Source organism: Hemiscyllium ocellatum, chromosome 7 (assembly GCF_020745735.1).
Source record: "Hemiscyllium ocellatum isolate sHemOce1 chromosome 7, sHemOce1.pat.X.cur, whole genome shotgun sequence".
NCBI classification, from domain to species: domain Eukaryota; kingdom Metazoa; phylum Chordata; class Chondrichthyes; order Orectolobiformes; family Hemiscylliidae; genus Hemiscyllium; species Hemiscyllium ocellatum.
The window spans coordinates 109,859,510-109,885,348 of record NC_083407.1 but is presented as its reverse complement, the minus strand read 5'-3'; the positions used below and the strand labels follow the sequence as shown (position 1 = coordinate 109,885,348).

Below are 25,839 nucleotides of genomic sequence, written 5' to 3'. Positions count from 1 at the left end.
TCTTACTATGCTGTGGTTGGCATTTGGGGCTGTCAGTCTTGTTTGACAGGGTGGAGTTCAGGGAATGAAAGGCTACAGAACTTTCTGGTTCCATTACCCATGTTCATTGTTCCTGAAACTACACGGAGGTTGGACTGAGTGTTTTTTAAGACATACATATGTTGGACTGGCTAAAAGTGTAGACCTCATGAATTTCAAAACTCTTTTTGATCAGAGAAATAACTTGTGAAACTCTAGTATGTTGGTATTTTAAATATCTGAGTTTCTTAAAAATATTAAAACAGTTAGATAATTTTGAGCCAACTCCATTGTTCATGAAGAACAAAATTTTTCTTATGCAGTCGTAAAGCAATTCAGTTTTAAAGTATGTTCAATTTTGTATTTTCTTTACCTGATGAGTCCTTCAATAGATAATAAAAAGGCTATGGATTCACGATGACTGAATAATACAAATTCTGTTGTTATTTTGTAGTATTCTAGAACTTCTAATGGTATTTTAAAAATTTTTTTATAATTAAAAGTGAATTATTATAACTTATTATAACTTATTATAATTAATAACTTAAAGTGTCACATTATAATTAAAGCCATTTTCTTCTGACAACCAACTAACACAACATTATTTCAGGAGTGTTGAAATTATCAACAATATTTTAGGGATTTCATTCCACGATTCCCTGCAAAAGCTGAAAATCTTGATAGTGGGCCCTATGTGAGATTTCAAGGCATGTTTGAACAGATTGTGACATCTGAGATTTTCTTGAATACATGTGATAGTCTTACAGCTCTTAATTAATATTTACAGATTTGAAAAATGGAAAATTTAAATAATTTATCAGACTATTTTCCATTAACTAGTTAATAAATGTGTGAAAATAAGTAATACTTTTGTTGGCCTCTGCATTTCTAAAAAAAAGCATCTAACAGATTGCAAGAATATTTAGTCCAGTCATCATTTGTAACATAACAGTTCAATATGAAGCATAGTTGGAATATGCACTTTGATTATCACGTTAAAAATGTTTATTGATTGGAACAGTTTGGAATGCATATAAACTGCAAGACACATTCCCGATATTGACAACGTGCAAAACAAGTCAGATCTTTCAGTGTTGTATTCCCCTTCTTTTAAAAGTTAGCTAGTAATTCAACATGACGCTTTATATACTTATATGTGCAAGAACAAGCCTAATACTTTGAATGAGAATAACGTGATAATGGTTAAGATTAGAACTAGGATTTGGATTTGAGTGTGGACATTGATGTTTAACTGCCAAAACTACCCAGCTGTGCTGTTAAAATCTTTTGGGTCCTTAGAGCAAAGTGGCTGAAATTGCAGAAGTAGTCACAGAGTTTATAGAGATGTACATGTTTAATGAGATTTTTAAAAAATCAATAATACATGTTTAATAGAGTTTGTTACAATTAAATGTTTGTGTTTCTCATTGGTTTTAGTCAAGGGACAATGGTTTTAATGCTGAAGTTCCTTTCATATGCAAAACAGATAATAGTATGTCTAAACGCACAACGAATACCTATTCATTTAATATATTCTACGTCATAAAATTCTACAAATATTAATAGATCAACAGAGTTGAGCTAACTTACATACTTAGCATCAACTTGAGCTACAAATCTTGTCAAAAATCACTAAGATCAACAGAATGTCAAGTGCTTTACAACTAATCCTCTGGGAGAATATAAAAGTTAAAAATAACTTACTGTTGTGAGTTGCACTTGAAAGAATACAATGACTTAAATATCACAAATTATTATTGCCATACATTAATGTAAATTTCACAGGGATATGCTTGCTTCTGATACAAATGGTATGATACCAGAAAAAAGGAATAGTATCAAAATGGTGTTTTGGTGAATATAACCATGCACTTTAGGAAACAAACGCATTAAAGATACCTTTTGGTTTGGTGCAATCAAGTTGAGAAGGATAAGGAGAATCATGTTTCTACAAAATATCAACAAAACTAACAACAAAACATATGGAATAAATAACTTAAGAATATTAAAACCAATTTGTTTTAAATTATTATAGACGATAATGCTGAAATTTAACTAAAACACATAAATATGGAGCTACAGTAACAAATTACATGGACAATTTGTAAATTACTACTTAGAAATTTGGATGAGATGTGATACAAACAGACTGCAAAATTGCCAACTTTAACAACCCTTGCAAACCTCCTGGCTTACCAGTTCAATCAGTGAATGGGATTGCGATTGAAAACAAGGTTGATGTATTAAGAAAGTTCCATGTACAGTGTTTATTGTTTTGTTCCAGTGGACTCAGCAGCAAGTAATGTTTGACTGGGCTTATGAATGTTACAAAATCTTATTTAATTTTCCTCACTGTCACTATAAATAACAATCCATAGCAATGCATGTAATATATTTATTAAGTATAATCAAGCTATAAGAAGCTGCTTCATAATGTTTGCTCTTCGAAAATTGGGGAAGATGAAGTATAAGAGAACAGCCTAGAGTAGATTTCAAAATGTACTATGTACATACATAACCACAGAGTTTAACTCATGATAACTTTTGGATGTTCAAAGAGTGCATGTCTTGTTTGTACTTTTATCAACGTTCTTTCATCATAGAATCATAGAATCCCTGCTGTGTTGAAGCAGGCTGAATGGCCCATCAAATCCACAACAATTTTCCAAAGAGCACCCCTCACAGACCTAGTGCCCTACCCTATCCCTGTAATATTGCATTTACCATGGCGAACACACCTAGCCTGCACACCCCTGGACATTATGGCTAATTTAACATGGCCAATCAACCTAGTATGCACATCTTTGGACTGTGGGAGGAAACCAGACAGTTTCTACATTTTTTTCATAACAAAAGAGTGGCTATTTGTGCAAGTTATCAGTATAGATATAGGACAAATAAAGGCAGTCAATCTAAAGGTAAACATGGAGATAGAAAGACAGAAAGACGTATAGGAAGAAGACTAGCAAAACTGATATTAGAATGGCAATACTACAGAATATATGAAAAGACAGCTGGAGTATTATCCATCTTCTTTACAGTATATATCAATGAACTAATAATATTCACTATGCAGGGTTTGTTATGATATTATTTTCTGTATGGTATATCTTACATCACCAGGGTCACTAGGAAAGTCCGAATCCATTATGTTCATCATTTAACATTTTACACTACTCAACACAGAGCAAACTCGTTCAATACCAATAACACAGTCAATAAAGCTGCAATGTCCTTGAAATAGTTTCATTATTCAAATATAATAATATCAATATAACAGTGGTCAGTTGATACTTTGTAGTGTTGCATTTGGCTGCAATAAATCAATGATAACACAGCAGTGAATGCCAATGAGCAATATTCATATCGTTACCTAGGACAATAATGGCTCTATAGATTGAAATCTGGACAATTTCTAATTTGAACAGCCTTTATTATTCCTATGCATAGCCTATATTATGCCCCATTCATTCATGATGAAGAGATCATGCTCAAAACGTCGACTCTCCTGCTCCTCGGACGCTGCCTGACCGGCTATGCTTTTTCAGCACCACACTTTTCGACTCTGATCTCCAGCATCTGCAGTCCTCACTTTCCCCTAGTCCATATTATCATTGGTTTAAACCTCTCTAACAAATACAGAACAATTAAGTAGGTCACAGGACTAGGTTCAGAAAATGGCACTGCTCGAAAGAAAAAGTCAGGATCTTTACTGAACTAATTAGATCAGAAGACCAAGTTATTTCGCAAGCTAATCCTAATATCATATTGTAAATTAACAACAACACCTTTTGCTTCTATTCACAAGCAGGCACCTAAGGTGTGGTTTTCCCCTCTAGGAGGTGGCAGAAACAAAGGCAAGGATGATGCCTTAATCAGAGGAGACTGCAAAAATTAGATTTGCGTAATCAAGAAAAACTATAATTAAGTAATTGTTCCTCCCCAGATGGTGAGATCAACTATGTGCTGGTGAGAAATTTGCATTTCATAATTTTCCAACTCACCATATGAATTTTTGCCTTCCCAATTAACTTCTGCCCAATCAAGAAACTCGATGTTTCCAAACCTCAACAGCAAAAAACAGGTCATGTAGTTTCTCAGCCTCAGTCTAGTACATGGATGTGCTGGACAATCTCTTTACATGGAATCAGTACAGTTGCAGCAGGTGCCTTAACATTTGGGATAATGCCTTCCGGGATCCTCAAACCATCCACTAGGCAACAGCAACACAACAGTATCTGCATACTTACAAGCAGGCTTCGACTTCAGTTTTTCTCCTAAGTAGCAAATTAATATGCACAGCAACAAGCAACTTGTGGCTGAGGGGAAAAACTTTAGCACTGAAGAAATTCCTACTAGCTGATGACCAAAAAGGAAAACTTTAGCACAGAAAACAAAACCAGTCACAAGTAAATGGGAATGGGAGGGTCACATGTTAGCAGCAAACATACTACATATGCCTGAAGAGCATGATATGTAAAAGACATATTTCACTGTAGTGAATGGTAGGATCCAGTCAGTGGGGATGATGGGTGGTGACCAGAGCCCTGGTCAGTGCAGGCTAGGCCTTTTCTAGTTGGACTACCATCATTTGGTTGGTCCAAAACAAGTCAAGGGGTCTGTACCTAGGATTAGGTTATGGTCAGTTTTGGAACTCTGATAAAATTAGTCCGGGCCAGGAATCAAGATTAGACACCCTACAGTATGGAAATAGGCCCTTCGGCCCAACAAATCCATACCAACCCTCCAAAGATTAACCCATCCAGGCCCATTCCCTTACCCTATATTTACTCCTGACTAATGCACCTAAAACTACGGGCAATTTAGCATGGCCAATTTACCTGACCTGCACATCTTTTGGATTGTGGGAGGAAACCGGAGCACCCAGAGGAAACTCGCACAGACACGGGGAGAACGTGCAAACAGTACACAGTAGCCAGAGGAGGGAATTGAACCTGGGTCCCTGGCACTGTGCGGCAGTAGTGCTTGCCACTGAGCCGCCCAGCGCCCAACCTGGAGGTAGGGCCAGTATGTCTGTGGCTTCCTATAAAGTTCATCCAGGGGGTGGGAAGTGGTCAGTCAGGGTAGTGGTGGTGGTGAAGATCATATATAATCTAGGGGATTTTTAGGGTTCAGTATATGTTGGCATTGAAGTGGTGGGTAGCTTAAAGCTGGTCCTTTCTGAATATCTAAGTCAAATTGTTGATTCACCCAGGCCAAATATTATCCTTTAATTATTTTAAAGACTACAATCAAATCTCTTCAAAACTACCCTGCTCTAGAATAAAATGGATCGAGCTTCCAAAGCTTGTCATAAACATCAATCTAGTGACTTTTGTCTGAATCTTTTTCAGTGTCTCTTTTTCAAGCATTTTAGTTTAGGCCTAACCAGTTCTTATGAAAAGGATATTTATGTTTTTTGTTTTGTCTGAGAAAAATATCCCAATGTTTACTTTTACTGCAACCTCTTGGCTTTGGGGATAAGCCTTAGAAGATTCTTGCATGATAATTTAAAAAAAGCATTTCTGTCATTATCAGTTTTCTAATTCAAACTTTGCACATCCATGTGCTCCCCCAAATCCCTTCATGCAGATGATGAATAATGGTTGTTGCGAGCCTCAAGTTCAATCTGTGTTACTCCATAAGTAGTCGGTCCCCAGGACTACTGCTAATAAAACATATTGGTATTTTACAGCTTTAGGGCATCTTCAAAGTCAATTAAAGATTTTTGAAGTATAGTCACTGTTGCAATACAGAAAATGCCTGATAACACATTGTAGCTTCACCAGTCTGAAATGCTTGGAACCCAAGTCATTTCTGGATTTCAGAATTTCCTGATTTATAGAATGACATCAGACTATCTAGCTACATGTGAGAGAACTAGAAAACACAGTTGTAATAAATATTTACCTAAAACATAAAATATTGATAAAACTAACATTACAAACCATTAATAGTTTTACTTATTCAAATGCTATATGCTTGCAATCTCAAATACTATTCTAAAATCATGTCAATAATATTGAAAAAGTGTTTGGATTTGCTCAAAAGATTTCCAGACAACTTGCATTTCCAAACAATAGATTTCCAGACTGGCAAGCTTACAGTGTATTTATAATGGCGTTCTGCTTATGACAATAAAAGCAATTCTTCGTCCAACCCAAGATCTGTACACAAGTTTCACAGAATTCTATCTTTTTAATTAGCCTATTTTATGAATGTGTCTGCTGAAAAGTGAGAACAGTTTTTAAAGTTCATTCTGCTATTCAGATATATTTTTAAAATGATCAATTATTCTGCTATTATATCTGTTTTACTATACCTAGACAACTTGAATTGCAGATAAAACAACCAATTGTTCTCTTCTAACCACAGAGGCATTTCTAAATACGAGGCAAAGTACTGCAGATGCTGGAGATCCAAGACGCTGTAAAGCCCCTACTGCAAACCCACCAGTTAAACCAAAATACAGCACAGATGTGCAACTCCTTTACACTTCAAGAAATAAACTAGAAGGATTAGTTGTTTGAGTCATTAAAGAAATTATCAGACTTTTAGTATGGGTTGAATTTTATGCTCTTTGAAGGCAGATTGAGACAAAAATACCTCAGATGCTGGAATTCAAAGTAGACAAGCAGGAGGCTAGAAGAACACAGCAAGCCAACAAGTATCAGGAGGTGGAATCACAGAAATTATCATAGAATCCCTACAACGTGGAAACATGCCATTAGGCCCAAACAGTCCACACTGACCCTCTGAAGAGTATCCCACCCATTCCCGTGCTGTATTCCTGATTAAGGGCTTTTGCCAGAAATGTTGATTTTACTGCTCCTCGGATGCTGCCTGAACTGCTGTGCTTTCCCAGCACCACTAATCCAGCACCCATTCCCTTACCCTATTACTTTACATTACCCCTGACTAATGCATCTAACCTACACATCCCTGAACACTATGTGCAATTTAAAATGGCCAATTCACCTAACCTGCATATCTTTGGATTGTGGGAGGAAACCGGAGCACCTGGAGGATACCCACACAGACATGGGAAGAATGTGCAAACACCACACAGACAGTTGTCCGAGGCTGGAATCGAACCCAGGTTGCTGGCGCTGTGAGGCAACAGTGCTAACTACTGAGGTGGAGAAGTCGATGTTTTAGGTATAACCGTTCTTCAGGCGTCTTGAAGAATGGTTACACCTGAAATGTTGACCTCCACCTCCTGATACTGTTTGGCTTACTGAGTTCTTCCAGCCTCCTGCTTGTTTACCTTAAGGGCAGTTTGGCAGGCAGGTGGGGCCATTAAAACAGAATGCAATGGCATCAGTGCTGTTTATGGAGCCTACCCACTCATTCCACCATAATTGTATGCCATCATTGGATGGCATCAGGTAACGTACTCAAAAGCCTCTTCACACACCCTGCTGAGAATTTTTCTGTAGTGGGTAGCAACCAATGCCAATTTTAAAGTCATGTATCTTTCATTGCTCAAGCATTTATATTGAAAGGACAGCTTGTTATCTGTGAAATTTTCCACCCTATTTTTCAGCCAATCCTGCCATGAATAAAATGCAGTGTCGTTCACAAACCTTGCCAATATGACTTGGAAGTAATGTTAAACAATTCCTCAATATGGACCCAATAACAACAAAACAAAGACAGACAGAGATTTCAAACTAATTACGCAAAAGCAGTATAAAAGTATTGTATAGGCCCCCAGGCTTTTACAAAGTGATTGTTGATAGAGCCAGGTGAAGATATGTGAGGATGACATGGGGTGACTCACTAAGTTTACACTGCCTCGATGTGCCAACTACTAAGCCTGACTTTCTAATTCCTGTTATTACATAAAAATCTTTATTTTGCTGCTGCAACGATATAAATATTTTGTTGCTAGAAAGAAAGAAAGCAAACAGCTTCCATTATTTTTTTCTTCACCCGTAGAAAGATGCTCGACAATTTGGAACAAAAATAGGACTTTACCTAACTCAGTAAATAATGATGTTCTGGTGCACCCACAATTTACCTTTGCATAACAACTATAATCTCAGAGAAAGAAAATGTCAACAAAAACACTACAGCTCACTGAATGACATCAGCACAGAACTGTTTCAGCACAGTAGACTATTCAGTCCTTCATTCCTGATGAAGGGCTTTTGCCCAAAACGTTGATTCTCCTGCTCCTCGGATGATGCCTGACCTGCTGTGCTTTTCCAGCACCACACTCTTGACTACTCAGTCCAATCTACTGTGACAAGGTTGGACCTCCACTGGAGCAATTTACCCCTTGTCAGTTCCCAACCTTTCCCATGCTAGTCCTGCATGTTGTTCTTTCTCATATAAGTTACTCATACAGACAAAGAGGAGGTAGATAGATTTTTCATATGCTGAGCTGGCTTGAAAGAGTAGTTAAGGCCTAAAGCAGATCAGCCATGGTATTGTTGAATGGAGGGGTAGGCTTGAGGGGACAAATGGCCTATTCCTGCTCTTATTTCCTATCTTTTTATGACCAACTGACAATTGACTCTGGCAGCTGAAGTGCCTTCAGTAATGATCTATTGAATGTTTTAAACCTATTTGAGGAAATGTTACATGAACAAATGCAACTATCACACGCCACATAAGCAATACATGAAAATTTATTTTTCATAAATGGCAACAGATTAATGCATGACCATTTAAAATAATGAACTGAAATATTCTATGTTTTTAATCCTTCATAGGATGATGGTATTGCTGGCTCAACATGCATTTATTTCCTATTCTAGAGGGTAGTTAAGAGACAACCAGGTTGTTGTAGGTCTGGAGTTCACATGTAGTCTAGACGACATAAGGATGGCCACTTCCTTCCCGAAAGGACATCAGTGAACCAGATGGGTTCTTCTGACAATCATCAATGGATTTACGATCATCATTAGCCAATTTTTATAGCCAAATTTTTACTGAATTCAAATTTCACCATCTGCATTGGCAAGAATCAAACCTGGGTCCCCAAAAAATTACGTGGGTTTTTGGATTAATAATCCAGAGAATACCACTAGGCTATTGCCATCTCAATTCTGCAAATACTTCATACATATAGATTAGGAGAGTTTACTGTAAACATACAAATTCAAAATGCAGTGAAAGAACACTTGGTCCAAGAAGCCTGTCCCAAATAAATGGGATACCTGGACCATCACAATTCAGATCGCATTCCCATATTTGCATACTTAACCACCATCAGCCATGTAATCTCTAGCGAGAGGCAACAGACTGGAAAAAGGTTCAAGGCCATTCAAGGAAAAAAACCAAGTAATTTCTCTTCAACTCATTTGGATCTTTTCCAGGAGACCACACTGCCAATATAGTCAGCATATGCAATGTACCTACATTTTATAAAACACGGTCTTCTTTTGAAACAGGAATTCACCCAGCTCTCTCTTAAAGGCAGAGCTGAAAATGTGTTGCTGGTTAAAGGGCAGCAGGTCAGGCAGCATCCAAGGAACAGGAAATTCGACGTTTCGGGCAAAAGCGGTTTTTGCCCGAAACGTCGAATTTCCTGTTCCTTGGATGCTGCCTGACCTGCTGCGCTTTAACCAGCAACGTATTTTCAGCTCTGATCTCCAGCATCTGCAGACCTCACTTTTTACTCTCTTGAAGGCACACAGACTTTGTAATCTTGAATGACCCATGAGCTTGCTCCATAAAAAAATTACTACATGCATTTATATCATGTCTACAAGGTAGAAAATAATTCCAATGCATAAACATTACGACAATGTAATTCCTATATTACAAATGCATTACAATTCAAAAATATTCCATTGGTGACGCTTTAGGATGTGCTGAGATCACAAAAGGGGTTAAATATATTCAACCTCTTTCTTACCTAATCTGCTAAATTGAAAGCTTGCAGGAGAAGTAAAAATATTCACTGTTCAAAGTAAATGTACTTCTGAGGCTCAGATGGATCACATTGCTGGGATAGATAAATTAGGATTTAATCAGTACAGGGCTATGCTTACACTTGGTAGCATTTGATGAAAACATGAAATAATAATTCTCCATTATAACATTTTAGTTGTGGCACACCAGTGATTAATACATTGGAGGACCAATATGCTGCATTAACAAGAGAGAAAAGTTAAACAGCCAGCCATTGTTGGGCCACGGTGCAAACTTTGTCTGAAGAACTACCTAGTCGCATGTTGTATCTCAAGGAATAATAACTGGTGACGAGTGTATGAGTGTTGGGAGATAGAGGAAATGTAAACTCTACAAACAGACTTCCATCATTGGGCACAAATTCTGGCCATATTTCAGATGGCATTCTGATAAATCAGATAGATATAAACTGGTATACAATCTCTTTAATTTTAGATAGTCATAAAGAATCTCATCCACGAAACTGGTCAAAGAACACAGGAAAAATTAAGGTCATTTATACATTCAAGTTCATTTCTCCAAAGTAAAACAGCTGAGAGGTACTTCAGGTATGAGAACATAATGGATATGCATCAGGATTATTTTCCTAGGGACAAAGAAAATTGAACTGTAAATTAGAACATTACAGCGCAATGCAGGCCCTTCGGATGATGTTTTCAAGATGATGAAAGGATTTAGTGGAATAAAGATGAACCACTGCCTATGGCCAGTGAGTCATAACAAGTGAAAAAAAATTCTCCTCGACTCCAGACCTTTTGGTAATGATTTGAAATTGTTGACAAAAGATCTAGAGATGAGGAGAATTACTTACAATCAGACACATGCTAAGATCTGGAATGCATTTTATTAAAATGGTGATTAAAGCTAATTCTATAAATAATTTTAAAAGGTCATTGAATAGATATTTGATGATGCAGGATCTTACAGGATAATGGACACAAGATAGGTATATGGGGCTACGAGCAAGTATTTTGTTAAAGAGCCAGCATAGACAAAATGACTCAAGTCGCATCCCACTGAATTGTAAGTTTCTCTGATTTCACATTTTAAAACTATTTTCTCAACAGGAAAAACATCTTAAAAGAAGGAAAGTCTAGCACCTAATCTGAGAGTATTACAAATGCAGCATTAGAATAGTAACTGTTTACTAATGTTTATACTTGGTAGAAACAGATACTGTTTATTCAAAATGCCTAATTGAAACTATTTTCATTTGCCAATTTCCAAAGAATGAAGTCAGGTTGCACATTTCTCAATCCGGATGACAGCTATAACCCTGTGCAAAGGTCCTTCACCTTATAGCTTAGACATTATACTTGATACCAATGCCTGAGGCTATCTGAAAATTGAACAAATTTACCAGTATTCTGAAACAAATTCAATAAGGCAGAGATTGATGGGACCATATATTTTTGTGTGAAATATTAAGATAGAGCCCAAAGTTAAAACAGCTTTTTGACCATTGTTCCTACTCTGCCAAGTGGCTGTGCATTCCAAGCAAACATTGATCAAGTTAAGGGGGAAGTCCAATCAACTGGACTAAACATTTTATAATGATTTGCCAGATAAATGATAATACAAGATATCATAGCTTTCAAGTTACAGTAGTTGATTAGATTAGATTACTTTCAGTGTGGAAACAGGCCCTTTGGCCCAACAAGTCCACACCGACCCGCCGAAGTGCAACCCACCCATACCCCTACATTTACCCCTTACCTAACACTACGGGCAATTTAGCATAGCCAATTCACCTGACCTGCACATCTTTAGACTGTGGGAAGAAACCGGAGCACCCAGAGGAAACCCACGCAGACACGGGGAGAATGTGCAAACTCCACACAGTCAGTCGCCTGAGTCGGGAATTGAACCCGGGCCTCAGGCGCCGTGAGACAGCAGCGCTAACCACTGTGCCACTGTGCCGCCCCAAGTCATAAGAAGTTGTTAAAGAACAAAGCAGGTTGCTGTCATCCTTCCCTGCACTTCTGCCTTTAACTGAGTTAATAGCAACAAAGTTAGCAGATGTGAAGTCAGTTGCTACTCCTAGTGGTTTGGATATAAACAGTTTCAGAGTTTCAATTCATCACACTTGGTTCAATCTCTATTATTTATTGAGTTTTTTTGTCCACTGTTAGTTTTTGGTCATTCGTAAACTAACATTTTATATCTTTTAGATATGTAATTTTAAAAATACAAATAGTGCAATAAAAAGATTAAACCTGCCACAATACATTCAATATTAAAGGAAATGGGGCACTGTGAGATGAAAATTATATTTACTTGCTATAGCATTTCCTTCATAACCTCAACTGAGTGCTTTACTTGATTCAGCTCAAATGCTCTTTTAAGACAAAATGGATTCTGCAAGCTACGTTTCTGTGGTTAATCTGTCTGCCACAGAGAAAAAACAATGACTTACACTCGTACAGTGTAAGCAAAGGATGAAAAAAATCCCACAAGACTTCATTGCGGACAAAAGGTAGGGTTAGGTAAGGTAGCCAAAAGTGTGGTCAGAAAGATGTGTTTACAAAGGATGTTGATAAAGTTCGGAGGAAAGTAGAGAGTATTTCACAGCAATGATTCTGGAGAATACGTGGAGTGGGCTAACAGGAAAATGAACAACAGAAGCATGGAATAAGTGGTGATGGTGTGAAGCATGTAGGCAGGTGAAGAATTTCACAGCTGGAGATGATTACAGACAGAAGGTGGGCAAGGTCATGTAGGTATTTGTGGATGAATATTTGCAATTCACTCCCTGAGGAGATGAGGAGCCAATGTGGAACATCCAAAGGGGAATTGCTCAAATGCATTTATAATAACATCTGTATGGCAAACTGCTCACATACATCCAGAATAGCATTATCTCTACTCAAATTTAGTAATAATGAACATAATCATATTGAATCTCTATGTAAATGACATACTCCAGTCAGGTTGGTCAGGATAAATATGCATACATTTGTAAAATATTAAATATTTTATGTATAGCACATACATCTTGCAAGTATCATAACTATTCTGGTACATAACATTATTTTAATATGTTGGTGAAAACATCTTCACTAAATTAAAAGGAAGAGGAACCCTACACAAAATCACCTAATAAGGTAATGAGTAGTTTTGAACAATTTTCACAGAAATGTAATTCAAAGACACATTTTTCCATTTAGTGCAACTGAATATTCCTACATTTGGAACAAAAGGTCTTTGTCCGTAGCCCTATGTAGCCACCAATAACCTGACAACTCAGTTTTTATTTGAGTTTGAACTTCTTGCTTGCAGGTGTGTCCAGTTTAAATTTCACAAGTTTGAAGGATCACAAGGACTGTTTATAGTATTCAAAAACAGAAGTTGCTGGAAAAGCTCAGCAGGTCTGGCAGCAACTGTGAAGAGATATCAAAATGAATGCTTTTGGTTCAGTGACCCTTCCTCAAAACCATTCTGAGGAAGGGTCACTGGACCCGAAACTTTAACTTTGATTTGTCTTCACAGATGCTGCCAGACCTGCTGAATTTTTTCATCAACTTCTGTTTTTGTTTCTGATTTACAGCATTGGTAGTTCTTTCTGTTTTTAGTATTGTATATTAACGGAAAAATGAACAAAACATCATGGTAACTACTACTAGTCATGTCTCAGTCCATGAAATTAACATAGCATGGAAAAAAAATCTGAACACTTTATATTAAAAGCATAATAAGTCTTAAATGTCCAAATCTAAAACACTGAAAAAATTCTTTTGAACAATCTAAGTGGCCAAAGCACACTAAGCAGATGCTCTGTCTGTATTGCTTTCTAATTGTTAACTCATTTTAAACATTATGATGTGAAAACAATGTAACTAGAAAATTGAATTTGTCATTTGTTTATGTTCATCTTTCCTCATTAGTACTCACATGACAGTAGAAATTACTTATATCACAATGATAAAGTAGCTTCTGATAGTATTTTAACAGATTTTTCTGTGATCTGAAAAGAATTCTCAAAAATGCATGATGAATATCATTATCAGAATATAAATTAAGATGTACTAGAGATGTGTAGTTCAGACAGGTGATACAGCAATGACTCATTTGTTGCCTGGTAACTACATGACAATTTGCACAGTTAACAGATGCTCACCTTTTCAGTGACATTGTTCCTCCAGAGCAATCATGATTCTAACAGTTTCTTGAATACATGTTTGTGACAAGAACTCTTATCACAATACCAAAGCCATAGTAGTTTTAACTAATATTCTGTGGACTCCAAAAGAAACTCCCTTTATTGTTAAGTAAGAAATAAAGTAGAAGGCGAAAGTCAGCATTTATTTCTGCTATAAAATTAATACAGCAAAGGCAGAGAGAAATGGGGCAATACACGAAAGGAATAAATATTTTTTAGCAAATTACTTGTGATGACCCAGTCATCATGAGCAAAGTCTGTGCAACTGGCACTGTCAAAAACTTTCTGTGTATTGAAGGCAACAACTGAAAATGTACAGTGATAGTATCTGCAATTTGTTAAACAGAATTTGTGATGGGCCAGAGGCTTGTATGTGGAAAACTACCCCACAAAGTAGAAATGTGTTTTAAGTAAAACAGTACCACCACTGCTATATGACTCTATCAATGGTGCATTTCATTTGTTCCAGTAGTGAATATTTAAAGTATTGCAATGCATTCATTAATTAGTTTAGAATAAACAGCTGAACAAAAAGATTTAAGGTAGCATTTACAGGAATTTCACAGAAATATATTAATTGGTTTGATACTAGATAAAATTACCCCCTCATTAGCTCAGTTTAATGAATAATTGTTTGCCTTCATACTGTAAACAGACAATTTATTTTGATGAATTATATGAATATATGAATATTCAAACAGTACAATTGTGCAGACCTGCCTTATTGACCGCAAAATAAAGATGCACCTTTAAACCATGCCATAATCGATCAGAATCATGTGCAAACTTTAAATAATAAATAAAAATGTCAGAAGTCTGAAGACTCATTTAAACTGCATAGCACAATAATAGAGTACCATTTGCAACACGGCAGAATGCCTGAATGGTTCCCAAAAAATATTTCTGCAAACAGCCAAATGCAAATAAGTTGAATCAAGCATAATATTGGGGGACTTTTTAATGGAAATGTCATTTGAAAAGAGGAACTCTGACATTAAAAATTACTGAGCACTGTTTGACAGGTGCAAAGTCATCCAACGGTCTCATTACCACAGGTTGTAACATTTAGAATAACAGTCCCATATGCACGTAGAGAAGTTGTTAATTCTCAAGGTGCCTTTTTAACGTCCACAGATTCCCAGTGCAATATATGTGCATAAAATATAGAATTTAGCAATACACATTGGGTCTACATTTTCTTAAAGGCTAATAGAAGGTGATTAGTAACAGATAGCTATTCTTTTTGAAGCTCAATACAAGTAAAAAGCACAGCCAGCAATGTGCATCACTATGGTTTGCCAGCACTTGTATTCATGAAAGATCAAGTGATAATATTTTCACGGCTGGAACTGAAAACATAAACTCCGCTGCTACATCAACACCTGTGCTTCAGCCTGTACGCTCTACTCTCTTCAAACCATGCACCACTAACTAAAGTTATCTGAATAAGAGCTATGGTCAACTTAACACTATTTAACCTCAAAGTTGCTACCCACACAGAACCCAGTAACCATGTAAATAAATGCGTAATGAAAATACTAATTTTAGACATGAAATTAGCAGCCTATAGCACTTTTTTCCCCTCAAACTGTTACTTATTTAGCCTTTCATTGAGTTGTTCAGCAAAGTTAGGGAAACATTCTGTGAAAGATTTTCATTAAATGTGACAGATACAAGTTGGTTTGCTAAAAATTTCAAGTATTATTCTTTGAATGTATGACTGACATTAACTAGTTATTCCTCATAATGAACCACAATTCATTATATAACAAATTTTCAATGATTGAATCACAAATTGTGTCAAAGTTGTTATATGTGAACAACATTCCTTTTCACTTTTTATAGAGCACATGTGTGATTTATTTAATTAAAGTGGCCTACTTATGCAGACCTTGTGCAGGGACTTTCAGATTGCTGTGTAACATATAGAGAAGTCTTCACATGAATTGCAGAGAATGCCCAAGCATGCACTGTGCACACTATCCTTAGGCTAAGGAAAAGCTTATCAGAAAGATGTTGTGAAACTTGAAAGGGTTCAGAAAGATTTACAAGGATGTTGCCAGGGTTGGAGGATTTAAGCTATAGGGAGAAGCTGAACAGGCTGGGGCTGTTTTCCCTGGAGAGTTGGAGGCTGAGGGGAGGTTGATAAAATTATGAGGGGCATGGATAGGATAAGTAGACAAAATCTTTTCCCTGGGTTCGGGGAGTCCAGAACTAGAGGGCATAGATTTAGGGTGAGAGGGGAAAGATATAAAAGAGACCTAAGGGGCAACTTTTTCACGCAGAGGGTGGTACGTGTATGGAATGAGCTGCCAGAGGAAGTGGTGGAGGCTGGTACAATTGCAACATTTAAGAGGTATTTGGATGGGTATATGAATAGGAAGAGTTTGGAGGGATATGGGCCGGGTGCTGGCAGGTGGGACTAGATTGGGTTGGGATATCTGGTCGGCATGGACAGGTTGGACCGAAGGGTCTGTTTCCATGCTGTACATCTCTATGACTCTTCAAGATGCTTCAAATAAATTTTACAATGCCTACTGTATTTAAAAAAAAGAAACTGATACATGGGAATGTTTTAAAACTATATACAACTATTTATGTTTACTAGTTTATGTTCTAATTGTAACTTGTCAATGAGGTAACCAATCCCCTGGCATCAATTACTAACAGAGGAGAACAACTTATGCTGACAAATGACATATTGACTAAATCACCATGATATGCTACAGAAAATGGTAGTGATCTGGACAGCTTATACATTAATATATCATCTTAACTGACCTTGTTGTCATTGGGTGTTAATGGGGGAAAGAAAGGAAAGGAAGTCAGCATTTCCAGTTTTAATTGCTTTTCAGTCTCTCGTAAATGAAGATGCATGCTTCGGACAAGTTTGACCTTGGTTATGGTGACTTGCTTATTTTCCTCCCTGTTATCCAGACAAACAGTGCAGCACTAATCACTGATCAGGTTTTTTCAAACAACCACTTGAACAGTTACACCTAAAATTCCACCCCAGTGTGAACATTAATCTTTGAGAAAGCAGAAATATGGGCACAAAATTAATAAATAGTTGAACGAAAACAATTATATTTGATAATTGACAAAAATCAAAAGATGGAAGTAAATTTTACTTGCAAGGATTGAACTGATATGCTTCTCAAGTACCTCAGTGTTCTGTTGTACTATTTATTTAGCAGGCAGTTTCAGCAAGTTTGATTTTATTTTGGTATAGTGAAACAAATATTTAAATGGATTTACTTCTGCAAATTTTGCATATCTGGATCATAAATTTAGTGCAACATGAAGGAGGAATTCATTTCATATACGCCATTATAAATACACTTAGTGGATTGGAAGGAAAAGGAGGCAAGTAAAGTCAATTGCACTCATGGCTTAGTGAATAAATTCAGGGTATCATCAAGCCATAGAAACTATAGACTCCCAGGTTGAATTGATTTTGCTTAAATGACTGGACAGGATTGAAGTGAAATTTGTAATGCACAGATACCATGCAATGATCATCTCCAAGAGTATAGAATTTACTGACTTGTTCTTGATCTTCAATGCACTGCCATCACTAAATTACCCCCACTATTAATATGCTGGGCATTACTTCTGTCAGCAACTGAACTGAGCTGACTAAATGAATACTGTGGCTACAAGAGTAGGTCAGAAGCTCGGAATTATTTGGTAAGTAACTAACTTGCTGATTCTTCAAAGCCTCTCTGTCATATACAGGGCACAAGTGAGTAGTATGATGAATGCTCTCCGCTTGCCTGAATGAGTGCAGCTCCAACAACACTTCCAAGAAGCTTGAAACCATAAAGGATAACACAGCCTGTTTGATCAGCACTCCAACCATTGATCTATAAATATTTTAAATCAACCTGTTCAGATATGGTATGACACACCTCTGGAGCAGGTGGGAATTTTAACCCAAGCATGGTCAAATGTAGTCAAACCAATATACAGTTGTCACTTTTGATCACAATATTTCTCTTGCAGCTGCAGCAGCAAAAAGATCATGTCAACAGCAGATCTTCTAGCTCTGAAACCACTTTTCGAATGAATGTAGGTGCAGTCAGGAGGGAAATCTTGTGTCTTGAGGTGCAGTGGTAGCATTCCTTGTTGCTAAGACAGAGGCTTCAGGTTTGAGTTTCACTCTAAGACTAAGTGACCAAGGAAGATGCATTTATAATGTAACCAAATATGTTGAGTATCAACTTGCAATTCCTTTCAAGAGCCTCTGGAAAACAAGAGCAGGAGAGACTCCTGATCAGCCAGAGTTACAGTGGAGTGGTGTCCCTTCAAACTATAGTCTCTATGCTCTAACTAGCAACTTGTTCCAGGAGCAACAATCTATGGAAATGAGACTCAAACATTTCTTATTAGCCACATGCATCATGAATGCAGGAAATCTTCAAAAGTTTTATGTAAGTTAGTATGGGAGATGCTCTGTTAGTTGCAACAATCACTGCAGTCACCCTTGTTCTAATAAAGGGTCATTATGTTTGCACAATGCATATTCTAAGCAGCGTATCCTGGAACAGCGCACTCTCCCTCCATGCAGATGTACTTGATGAGTTCTAGCATGAGTCCCATTCATGAAATCATAAAATCCCAACAGTACAGGTTGAGGTCATTTTAAATTAAATGGAATTCAATAACAATACATTAATTCAGTTCTGTAGGAGGGTAACTGGACCTGAAACGTTATGGGTGCTTCTTCTCCACAGATACTGCCAGGCCTGCTGAGTTTATCCACATTAAAAATCACACAACACAAGGTTATAGTTCAACAAGTTTATTTGGAAATACAAGCTTTCAGAGTGCTGCTCTTTCATCTACTGAAAGCTCTGAAAGCTTGTACTTCCAAATAAACCAGTTGGACTATAACCTGGTGTGTGACTTTTAACTTAGTCCAACAGCAGCATCTCAACATTATTTTTTGCTCGCAATTTATGATTTTGTTTCTGATGTCCACTATCCGCAGTTCTTTGGGTTTTTTTTTCCCAATAACCAATATGTTTTTTCTTCTGAAATTTGATAATTGGAATCATATTAACCATAAAAATTAGGTAATACTTAAATACTCAAGTAGCATTGCCTACTCATTACTATTAGTACTACATTTTCACAAAATGGTTTCAGACAGTAATAGAGTTTTTCTATTTATACACCATATTCTCTTGGCATATTCCTATTTCCATTTGCTGACATAAACCTACTTAGTTACTTCCACCACCTTTCCACATTCTTGATCAAAAAAAAGTTCACTTTTCATTCTTTTTATCTCCTTATGTTGTAATTAGCTGTAAATATGACCAGTTGTGCTTAAATTGAATAAATGAGAGAAAAGCTTACTTTTATCCAATTGTCCAAACACTTTAACACTTTAAATGCCCCTGCATTTGATTGTATCCCCTCTCAGCTTTCTCTTTTCAATCAGGTGAAAGTGAGGACTACAGATGTTGGAGGTCACAGTCAAAAGTGTGGCGCTGGAAACGCACAGCCGGCCAAGCAGCACCTGAGGAGCTGGGGAGTCGACGTTTCAGGCATAAGCCACATTACTGATGAAGAGCATTTGCCCTAAGTGTCCACTCTCCTGCTTCTCAGATGCTGCCTGACCTGCTGTGCTTTTCCAGCACCACCCTTTCTGAGTCTTTTTCTTTTCAATTGTCAATTTTCTCTCATTTGTCATTCCTTGAAATTGTCAGATCAACTATGTAACCCTCCACATAACCCCTTCAAAAACTGAATATCCTTATTAGAATAAGGCCACCTGGCAGAAACCCACACAGACATGAAGAGAATGCGTAAACTCCACATCAATAGTCAACCAAGCCAACTGTATGTGGATATAATCACACCAGCTTCAAATAGGGTCTAAAAGTGATTTTTCTGGATTTGATACATTAGGCCCTTTGCCATGCATCCCAACGTTCTGTTTGCTTTATAATTAAAATACTAGTTACAAGTTTCTGTACAAGTTGTCTTTTCTAAAAATGTTCTAAACTTATCATGCTCATTGGATTTTTATGTGGTAGAAGTGTCAAAAGTGAAAACATGCTTTATTCTGAGTTTTTTCTTCTTCCAATGTAATGACGATTCTCCGTTCAATAACAATAAAAATGCTGAGGTGGCTTGGTGGCTCAGTGGTTAGCACTGCTGCCTCACAGTGCCAGGGACCTGGGGTTGATTTCAGCCTTGGACAACTTCTATGTCGAGTTTGCACATTCTCCCCATGCCTGCGTGGGTTTCCTCTGCATGCTCCGGTTTCCTCCCACAATTCAAAGATGTGCGGGTTAGGTGAACTGGCCATGTTAAATTGCCTATAATAATCAGGGGTGTGCATTCAGGTGCATTAGTCAGAGGTAAATGCAGTAATAGGATAGGGGAATGGGTCTAGGTGGGTTACTTTTCAGAGGATCAGTGTGGGCTTGTTGGGCCAAATGGCCTTTTCCATACTATAGAGATTCTATGATTCTATGAAAAACAAACATAATAGATGCAGTTAAAAAACTCTTCTAATAAGTGCTTCATGATGTCATTTTCATATAAGCAATTGGTCTCAAGCTAACTGAAGAGAGTTCTTACACAATTATGGACAGTTCCTAAAACTTGTTTGTGTATGTAGGAAACTTGACTTAAGACTATTTTGTGCTGAGATAATGTCATTCATATAACATCAACAGTAACATTTTGTTTTTACAGGATCAATTTTGATTCTGGATGATAATGCAAAATGGGTAGTATCAAATTAACTGCCCACATCTGTGGAAATTTGGGCACAACATTTAACAAGGCTAATTTTACACAATTAACTGAAGTTAGAATTAGTCCCTGTATTTTGAAGCTCTAGCCTTCTTTAGTTCTGTATTGAGAATCCTTATTTCCTGAATCTAACCTATGAAAGTGCTATTCAACTTTGGGAAAAAGAAATCTGATGATCAACTGGACTAATGAAATAGTGATTTAAAACAACATATTTACTAAAGTGCCATATTTAATATGCAAACTGCCACTGTGAAATGCTTTGTCATATTTCAGATATTTGGGTTGCTAGCATTTTATATCTTCTGATTAACGAACATTGGCGGCTTGAGTCCGGGATAGTTTGCTGCTACGACATTCCTTTCTAAATACTCTTAAGCAACCTGTTCAACAATGTAATTGCACACCTATGGAACAGGTAGGACTTGACCAGACTTCTGGACCCGGTGGTAGATACAAGAGTCCCCTTGTCTGTGTGGGTTTCTGAATTCCTACCATAGTCCAAATATGTGCAGGTTAAGTGGATTGGCAAAACTAAAATTGCCCATGGTGTCTAGGAACGTATAGGTTAGGTATTTAACCATGGGAAATGTGGGGTTGAAGGGATTAGGTAGCGGGATGGGCCTAGGTAGGCTGCTCTTCGAAGGGTCGGAGTGGACTCAATGGGACTAATTGTCGGTTTCCACACAATAGAGATTCTATCACTTTATTCTATGATTCTTCCTTTCTACATATTATTCTAATCAATCTGTTCAGAGATATTATTACACATGCCTGAAGTAGATGGGCTTGAATCTGGGCCTCCAGGCTTAGCTAGGCTTAGCATTACCACTGCACCAAAAGAGTCCAATTTTGCTTTCTACGTTGAGTCTAAGGGTAAAAAATGAGGTCTGCAGATGCTGGAGATCACAGCTGAAAATGTGTTGCTGGTTAAAGCACAGCAGGTTAGGCAGCATCCAAGGAACAGGAAATTCGACGTTTTGGGCATACCTTTTATCTTAGCCTGCTTGGCACACTCTCCTCATTCCTGATGAAAGGCTTATGCCCGAAACGTCGAATTTCCTGTTCCTTGGATGCTGCCTAACCTGCTGTGCTTTAACCAGCAACACATTTTCAGCGACGTTGAGTCTAAGCCTGGTAATTATTAATTACTTATTAGTTGTAGAGGTTAGACTACTATAGGTCTTAATAAGTAGCACTTGACTTACACAACAGGCTTTTGTTTAGTTTATATGTATAATTAACATTAACTAGCTAGGTATAATTACAACAGTCTGAACTCAGGTAAATCATGTCTACAACTCCATTAGATTGAAAGAAACGCATTTACAAATTAACATTAACCCATTCAGAGCCGATACCTTATAAACATGCATTTACAATGGAATTAAATTCGGAATACTTCAGAGAATCCAATTTTGCCTTGATTATTGATGTAAAATAAAAGGATTTCTGAAATAGTACCAAAGAATGCACACTACAGTATAAGTCATGGATATGTCCAGGAAGTCAATGAACATTTACACATTTTGTTTTCTTAGCAACCATCAAAGAGTTTCGATGAAAGCTCAGATAAAGCCACTTAATTTGATATTACCAACATGACATTAAAATTCTGAATATGTTGCAATTTTAGCGTGACCATGTACACATTCACACACTTTGCTGTGACTATTTCAACAGAAGCATGAGCCCATTTATTTTCAGAACACTAATAACTATACAATGAAAAAGCAGAGTTAAAAGAGTTCTAATGTTGTCCTAGCTGCTTTCATCACTCTGAGAAAAATGCAATTACCTTCCAGCTGAATCTGAAGAGTACCTCTCACTCAAGCACCTATGGCTATTTAAGTAAGCACTAACAGAGGAACAAACATTTTATAAAAGGAAATGTGATGCTACTTATAAAGCATGTGCCAAGACTAATTGGGAAACATGTATGGAAGGGTAGCAGTAATCACTGATGATGAGAAGGGGTCCAACATGCTGGATTCTCTGACAGTTTTTTTTGGGATATGCAGATAAAATCTGCCTGCTTTGAAAACAGAGTTTGACCAACAATACAGTAGAGTTATTTTCTACCTTACCCACAACAATAGAAAGTAGTTTGGACTGTGGGGAGTCTAACAAATAATAAAACAAAGAATTATGGATGCTGAAGACTTGAAACAAAACAGAAATGGCTGGAGAAACTCAGCACAAGTGGCAGCATCTGTGGAGAGAAAGAAGAGTTAACATTTCAGCAGATTCAAAACATTAACTCTGCTTTCTCCCCACAGATGCTGCCAAACCTACTGAGTGTCGCCAGCAATTTCTGTTGTTGCTCCACAAATGATGCCATTAGCAACAGTCTCTGTACTGAAATCTATCACTTAGCTGGCGACAACACAAATGGTACCCCAATAAATATCACAAATATGTAATAATATCAAGTGTTATAAAAACTGTCATGAAACTCAAGGCAAGAGTGGAGGAAAGGCAATTATGATGTGATTAGGCTGATTTAGGATGCAAAGGATAGGGAGGGAAACTGCAGAAGATGGACACAATTGAAATGTGGAACTTGATTCAAGGTTCAGCTACTGTGTGTCCTTAATAAGTGTGTACTTGTCAGGCATGGAGGAAGTAGCCTAGTGACAGTGCTGTAGCTAATCAAGGCTAGTAGTGGGAAATTGTGTGTGGTGTCCAAGGAGATAGGAGAAACACTAAATGAATATTTTTTCTCAACATTCATATTGGAAAAAGACAACATTGCCAAAGAGAATACTGAGATACAAGCTACTAGATGAGAGTGGATTGACATTCACAAGGAGGAGATGTTAGTAATTCTGGAGAGTTTGAAAATAGATAAGTCCCTTGGGCTGGATGGGATTTATCCTAGAAATCTTTGGGAAGCTAGGGAGGAGATTGCAGAGCCTTTGTCTTTGAGCTTTATGTCATCATTGTCTACAGGAATAGTGCCAGAAGACTGGAGGATAGACAATGTTGCCCCCTTGTTCAAGCAGGGGAGTAGGGACAAGGATGGTAATTACAGAATAGTGAGCCTTACTTCGGTTTGGGTAAAGTGTTGGAAAAGGTGATAAGAGATAGGATTTATAATCATCTAGACAGGAATAAGTTGATTAGGGATAGTCAACACGGTTTTGTGAAAATTAGGTCATACCTCACAAATCTTATCGAGTTCTTTGAGATGGTGATCAGACGGGTGTATGCAGGTAAAGCAATTGATGTGGTATTCACAGATTTCAGTAAGGCACTTGATAAGGTAGGCTATTGCACAAAATATGGAGGCATGGAATTGAGAGTGAATTAGTGGTTTGGATCAGAAATTGGCTCTGAAGGAAGTCTGAGGGTGGTGGTCGATGGGAAATGTTCATCCTGGAGTTCAGTTTCTAGTGGTGTACCGCAAGGATCACTTTTGGGGGCACTGCTGTTTGTCATTTTAAAAATGGCCCAGATGAGGGTGTAGAAGGATGGGGTTAATAAATTTGCAGATGACACTAAGGTCAGTGGAGTTGTGGATCGTGCTGAAAGATGATGCAGGTTACAGAGGTACATAGTTAAGCTGCAGAGCTGGGCTGAGAGGTGGCAAATGGAGTATAATGTGGAAAAGTGTGAGGTGATTCACTTAGGAAGGAGCAACAGAAATAAAGGGTACTGGGCTAATAGTAAGATTCTTGGTAGTGTAGACAAGCAGAGGGGTCTCAGTGTCCATGTACAAAGATCCCTGAAAGTTGTCACCCCCGTTGATAGGTATACTAAGAAGGTATATGGTGTGTTCACTTTTATTGATAGAAGGATTGAGTTTTGGAGCCACTAGGCCATGCTGCAGCTGTACAAAACTCTGGTGTGGCTGCACTTGGAGTACTGCATTGCGCTCTGGTCACTGCATTATAGGAAGGATGTGGAAGCTTTGGAAAGAGTTCAGAAGAGATTTACTAGGATGATGCCTGTTATAGTGGGAAGGTCTTATGAGGAAAAGCTGAGGGACTTGAGGCTGTTTTTGTTAGAGGGAATGTTGACAGGTGAATTAATTGAGACATATAAGATATTCAGAGGGTTAGATAGGGTGGACAGTGAGAGACTTTTGCGTTGGATGTTGATGGCTAGCATGAGGGCTCATAGCTATAAAGGGAGGGGTGGAAGATATAGGACAGATGTCAGAGGTAGTTTCTTTATTCAGAGAGTAGTAGGGGTGTGGAACGCACTGCCTGCAACAGTGGTAGACTTACCTACTTTAAGGGATTTAAGTGGTCATTGGATAAACATAGGGATAAACATGTAATAGTTGTAGGATAGATGGGCTTCAGATTGACAGGTCGGTGCAACGTTGAGGGCCGAAGGGCCTGTACTGAGCTGTAATGTTCTATGAATACTCTCACAACAGTGAAAGAGACTCTGGAACCTGAACTTTACGATACACACAAAAACACATTCAACTTTCTTGGACTAAAAATTAAATGCCACCATGAAAGATTCTGTGAATGACAGGGGTGCATTTTTTGTCCAGTTATATCTATGGGCATCATGAAAAAAATACTCTTGAGTAGAGTCAACACACAACTCACATCTATTATGACAATGTTCCAAAAGACTACTAATTGTCAATTAGTGCCAGTTGTGAACTAGAATAAAATACTCAATCTAACTCCTTCTTGCCTTTTCTACTCTATACTGCCACTTTCTAAAAGCTGTTCATTCTTCATAAGGTAGTCAAAGCTGTATTGTAAGAAGTACCGCAGCTATTTTGCAGCTTAACAAGTTCTCATAATCTAAAGTCCAATAATCACTAGTAGAAGTTGATTGAAGGATAAATATTGGTTAGGATACTAGGGAGAATGTCTTTGCTCTTCTTCAAACCAAGGAATGAGAACTTCTATGTTCACCTGAGGGGCCAGACAGGTCCATGTTTCAAATTCTCATACAATAGTACAGCATTCTCTCACTACTGTACTCGAGTGTCA

At 37.6% G+C, this 25,839-nt stretch overlaps 1 protein-coding gene across 7 annotated transcripts in view; it reads right to left on the bottom strand.

Moving 5' to 3' along the window:
- The window catches only part of ikzf2 (IKAROS family zinc finger 2), a 166,332-nt gene that overhangs the window by 19,609 nt on the left and 120,884 nt on the right, over positions 1 to 25,839 (bottom strand). The gene's annotated exons all lie outside the window — the stretch shown is intronic.